Below are 6,238 nucleotides of genomic sequence, written 5' to 3' on the forward strand. Positions count from 1 at the left end.
TTTGGATGACCAAAACCAAAGATGTTCTCTTTGGGGCTCTACATACTAATTTAGGAAGCTTGCAAAACCAAGAAACACAGGATGAGAAAAGTGCTCGTGGGGAGAGGTTGCAGGCTGGTGGCCCACAGCCCAGTTTGGGAGGTGAATGCTTTTCGGCCAGGCATGCTCTCTGCAGTTTGCTGGGGTCACCTGCACTGCCTTCCACGTCTTCCTTCTCCTTTATGCCACCCGTCTGCCCCACAGAGGAATCAGTTGTTAACCTCTGGATAAAAGTGTAAGGATTTAGCCTGGAGAAGAGAGGCAATTAAATAATGCTCCACAAGGAGCTTTTAAAATACCATGTCTTTCATTGCAGGAGAGGGCAGAAATAATATATTAGGGCTTTTTAAAAAATGCAACAATGAAAATAGGAATTCTTCCACCATCTCGTGTTGCAGAGATAACTGCTTTTAACAATCGGTGTATATCTTATAAAAGCACGTCGAACTTACAGATTTAAGCTGAAAGCTGTTCTCTATGTCCTGCGGTGTGGAAAAAGAGAAAAATAGTTTGAAAGAGCCTCATTGTCATACATGAGGTTAACATCCGAATCCTTGACCAGAGGAGGTCCTGTGAAGCTCCTGTCCCTAGTGGTTCTGAACTGGAGCCCATCTGGACCGAGTCCAGTGACATCCTGGCTTGGTTGGGGGTAGGCTGGGTGGCTGGGACAGCTGGAAGTGATGGTGGGGGTAGGGGGAGATGGTGACTGTTACTTGAATTTCCTTCTAGCTCAAAATCTCTCTGATCTCAGACAAAGCAGCAGTTGAGCGTGTGAGTGGCTTAAATCTGAATTATAAGGCCCGAGCTGGAGTGTTTCTTCTGTGTGTGCCCTCCACATTGCCCTTTGGAGCTCTGGGTGCAGGTGTGTGTGTGTGTGTCTCTCTCCTTTGATTCCTCAGTTTCATGTGTTGCCTGGTCCACCTTTCCTTTGTCAAAGTCGAAGGCCTTCTTGACGCAGGGGGAATGCGCTCCTTTGCCTTCAGAACCAAGCTTGACTCTTGGGTGGTTTATGTTGGCCTGTTTCCATTTGTTACCTAAAATCTTCACAAATAACCAAATATCCAGCCCAAGGGGGCTCTTGTTGATTAGTCTCCAGCCTCTCTCTCCCTTTCCCTCCCACACAGAACACTGTACCCGCCCAGGAGACTCATTTCCCATTCATCTTCCTCTGTGAGTCCCTGGAAGCCTGGCCATTGGCTTTTTCAAACATTTTGCTCCCATCTGGCTTGTCAGAGCTCTTGAGCCTTTGCGAATACTGTTTCCTCCACTCTCCCAGTCTTCCTCAGAGCAGCCTGTTGTTTTGTTTTGTTTTGTGTTTTGTTTTTTTCAACCAGCCTTTTCTCTGGCAAAGTTCAGATAAAAATTCTTCTTTGTGTAAAGAGATAGCATACCAGTGTGGATAAGAATAGGGCTGTTCGGTCAGATATTCTGAGCTCATGTCCTAGCTCTGCCACTCATTAAATTCTGTTGCTTAACCTTTCTGAGCATCAGTTTCTTATCTGTAAAATGAGACCATTGTGTTTATTTCATAGGGTTGTTGAAGAATACTGGGATCATCCACGTAAGGCCTCAACACTTGCCAGGTAAATGCTCAGTGAATGGTAGGAAACCCTATCATCATGGTGAGACTTCTGTGAAAGATCAGACTTGACCGCTGTGTTCATTCTCCCATGACTTTGTGGGACATGGTGTCCTACATTGTACATGGCTTGGTTCATGGTTTGGAGTGTTTCCTGGTTCCGTGTGTGGGTTTGATCTCAAATGACCTGTGAGCCCTTGGAAGCTGGGACTTTTCTCTCTCCTCCTCCTCTTCCTAGCACCCCAAGCCTAGTTTAATACTGAGTCCCCAGATCTTGCCACATTGTTGATGATAGTAAAATAAATACCCTTTCCCATGTTGCGAAGAAGTACTCAGATTCTCACTTCTTGGCCTGCTTGGAGCACACTTAAGGGAATGGATTTGAAATGACCAAGGGCCTGTGCAGCTGTTAGGCAGCTTGGGTGCCGCAGTTAGGCAGCTTGGGTGCCGCATGGAACACACCAGCACCCCAGGAGCATGCTGCTCATGGAAAGGATGATCACACACGTGCTCCAGGCAAGAGCTGTGGAATACTGTCTTGTCACTTTCTCCCAAGGATCCACTGTACCAAGACTCCCCTTGTAGACAGCAGGGGTCCAGGCGGCCTACTTTGTCAGTAGCAAATGGCCTGCAGGGAGTGGCTGAAAAGCAAAAATCAGCTCCCTGGCATACGGGGCAGGCTAGAAAGAGCATTTGCAAGCCCAAAGCAACTGAGGCAGGCTCTGACTGTGCAGCCCACCCAAGGGAGCCTGAGCGGACCCTCTCCTGGGAGCACAAGACAGGTTTCTGAACCTAGGATGGCTATCTGTTAGCAGGAGCAGCCTTTGATAAAAACAGATAAATCTGTTTCCAAAGCCATGCAATATTTGGGTTATTATGCTTAGGGATTTAGAAAGTCTCTCAAAGGATGTATGTGTGTGTGTGTGTGTGTGTGTGTGTGTATTTGCATGTTTCTGTGCATTTCTGCCATAGGAGGAAGGTACCAGGATAAATAATTAGAAACTGTACAGATGGGAAGGTCAGGAATTGTTTTTTAAAAGTCCATCCTAAAATAAATGGTAATTGGCCATTCATTTGCTAAAGAGCAAGGCCCCCTTTGGAGACTTTATCTGGGACCATCTGATGGTGGCAGAGGTGTGGTGGGGAACACACATTCCACCTGCAGAGGCTGCCAGAGGAAGAGCTAGCTGGGGCTCTCCTAACCTAAAACCTAGGCCTCAGGTTTATGGAGGAAGGAACCCAAGGTGGAGTCAGAACAGACAACCTTCCGTTTATGGAGAGCTCACTATTTTTGTTTTTGTTGTCCTTGACTTTATCACTCAAGTCCTAAAGCTAAATCCTACCTTTTTACCCAATCTTCTCAATGGCTGTATGACGTGGACAGCGTGATCCCATTTTATAGAAGAAACAGGCAAAACCAAGGCTCGTAGAAACTAAGAGACTTGCTGAGACTTGCTGGCATAGCTGGGATTTGAACACAGAACCCAAGCTCTTAGTCCCTGTGCCACTTACATGGTCTGGAATCTGACTCATTGGTCTTTGCACGGCTTTGTCATGAGAGAAGCTAGGTATCTAGTGTGCAGCACCTTACATGTGGGCCTCCATTTTGAGTGGGCACATGGAGACAGGGCAGGGGTCTGCACTTCCTTGTCTCTCTCTGGATCGCTAAACATTCAGGCTGAGTGATCTTGCTGCTCCAAGTCTGGTTCTGGATGGGTGGAGCTTTGGTAGCTTCCCTGCCTGGCCAGGTTATAAAATGTTGCAGGACACAAATGTGTGGAGAGGGCTTCTTGGGAATTGGTCCCAGCAAAGCTATGGGTCTCAAGAGGGCGGAATGCCACCAACCTCCGCCCTGCATCAGGCTCTACTTAAGGCCTCTGCTGTCGTCTTGGTTGGCCCAGATTCCTGGGGTAGGGGGTCGGTATGGGCTGACTTATGGTCCTTGGCTGGGAGATCCTGGGGCTGATTCAGCACTAGTCATGCTGTTTGAAGGAGCCTCAAGACAATAGTCAGCCACTGGAGGTCCAACTACTGTCCCAAGAGATATCTGACTCAACATAGTTCGGTCTACTCTCCAGAAATAAGTGAACAGAGAGGGCTTGGGGGCTGCGTAAGTCATCTCTGGCCAGGTAGGAAGACAGGCCCAAGGGCGGCTTGTAGAAAGGGGTGGGAAGTGGGTCTTTGCTTTGTTTCTATCTTAAATAAAGTTACCTTAAGAGAAATTTAAAAGATCACTGATCAGTGGGTTTTAAAGAAACAGATGGGACCAAATTCTTCCCAATCCCCTACCCCACCCCTGTCCTGCAAATCTCACCTGGCACTTTTAAGACCTACCTTTTCCCAGGAAGAAAAGAAGCAATGTCTTTGAACATCATGGAGATTTATGTGGTTCCATCTCGCTGGAAGAGAATTTGTTGTTGACAGTTTTATTTTTCTGGTTTCTTTGGGGGGCTGTAGAGGAACATCAAAGGAATAGAAAATGCCACTTACATAGTGAAAGCAGGGTCCTACATTGTGCAGAAGGAAATAAACCAGCCCTGGGCCCAGATGAGCAGAACACAAGCATTTGGGAACAGAACGACAATCATTTTGATTTGATTTTCTTTGGGGAGGCCCTTCCCATTTTCCTGGGTATAAGGGAGCTTAAAGCTGTTACAGCCCAAGCCCAAAGCTGATCTGGGAGTTCTCAAATTCCCTCTGGCCATGCAGGCCTCAGAGCCACATCAGTTCACTTACAATTCCTTAATGCTCTTTGCTATTCCCTGGCTTATATTTTGGCCATCAGTTTTGTCTTCTTAATAGACCCACATCCCTGGGGACAGAGCCCTTGTCTTAGACTTCTATTTCCCACATAGTGCCTGACTCAGGATAGAACACAAGTTATGTTGCTCAGTATTTGGTTAAAAATGCCTTTTCCTCACTCTGGAGTTAAGATGATGGAATAAATCTCAGGCAATAGTTGATTTTTATGGTAAGATACCTGGTGGTGAACCCATATATACCAAATTGATGAGTACCTATTATAGCAATTACCAGAAGGGCAGATCACTTCAAAGCAGATCACTTTATGCCTGGAGATGTCCACTGCAGTGCTGTTTATAATAGCAAAAAAAGTGGAGCCACCGTAACTGTTCCTCAGGAGGAGAGGCTGGGTAAATTAGGGTACATGCATACATACAGGGAGGTAGTAAGCCAGCAGCTATTCTGAAGAAGAGAGTAGAACCAAATGTTCAAAATGGTATCCAAGGAAAGTTAGATGGTATGATGCAATTTATGTAAAAAGAAATGGGGTGCATGCACACATGTGATACATACATAGAAAAATTTTGGAAGGCTACACAAGAAATTTCATATTGGTTATGGCAGGGGAATGGATGGAGACGGGGTGGGTACTTTTATTACTTAATTTTTCTGGCAATGAATTTTATCATGACTGTATTGTTTTTATTAAAAAAAAAAACCCAACTAGTTAGAAAAATAAGCGATCTTTGGATGCCATCTAAAGGATGCTCTTTCCAGTGTGGGGGGTTGAGGGCAAGGCAGAGGAGGGTGAGCGGGGTGGGCACCAGGCAAGCGGAGGGCGCGTGTTTCCCACACTGATCTGCAGGCCAAACCAAACAACCTTCCAGCTCTATCCCAGGAGGTGGAGAAAGATGGAGCATGAGAATGTTCTGAATCACAGCCTATGGAGTGACTTCAGTTAAAACTTCCAGGACAGGGGTACCTGGCTCAGTTGGTTAAGCCTCGGACTTCAGCTCAGGTCATGATCTCACGATTTGTGGGTTCAAGCCCCACGTTGGGCTCTGTGCTGACAACTGGGAGCCTGGAACCTGCTTCGGATTCTGTGTCTCCCTCTCTGCCCCTCCCCCACTCACGCTTTTTCTCAAAAATAAAACATTGAAAAAAAGAACTTCCAGGACATTCACTGACCCTGCCAGTTGCCACCTATCCCACCCTGGAAGTTGGCCGTAACCCCCTGCAGCACCTAGCACGGCGCTGACCACATAGTTAGGGGCTTCATGGTTTGGGGCAGATGAAGTTACTGTCTCACTCAAAAATCAACAATGGCTTACCACTGCTCATTGTATGAAGTTCAAACTTACCTTGGTTTACTTTGTCTTCAAGGCTTTTCTGTGATCAGCCCCAACATTTTCAGACTCATTTGCTATGATTTCTCTGTATCTATCAGCATATATACCAGCCCTGCCTGGGTTCAAATCCTGGCTTTGCTGCTCACCCTTCTGTGCCTTGGCTTCCTCATCTGGAAAACGGGAGAATAATAACAGCACCCACATCACGGGGTTGACATGGGAATTAAATGCATCAATACACAGAAATGCACGTAGGAGGGTGACTGGCACAAGGCAGATGGTACTTAAATGTTGCCTATATCTATTATGCTTTCCTAGCCTCATTCCATGGTTCTGGCTGGAACACTCTTCCTGGTCAGTCCTACCCATCTTTCAGAAGCCAGATCAGGCAGTGCCTATCCCCTTATCCCCACAGGGTAATCAGTGGTTCTTGGACTTTCAGAATCACTTGGGGAACGTGGCAAAATGCAAATTCCTGGGCCAGGCTCCTAGAGACTCCACTGCCATCTGCAGTGTGGCCCCGAAACCT

The sequence above is a fragment of the Acinonyx jubatus genome, chromosome D2 (genome assembly GCF_027475565.1).
Source record: "Acinonyx jubatus isolate Ajub_Pintada_27869175 chromosome D2, VMU_Ajub_asm_v1.0, whole genome shotgun sequence".
Classification (NCBI taxonomy): Eukaryota; Metazoa; Chordata; class Mammalia; order Carnivora; family Felidae; genus Acinonyx; species Acinonyx jubatus.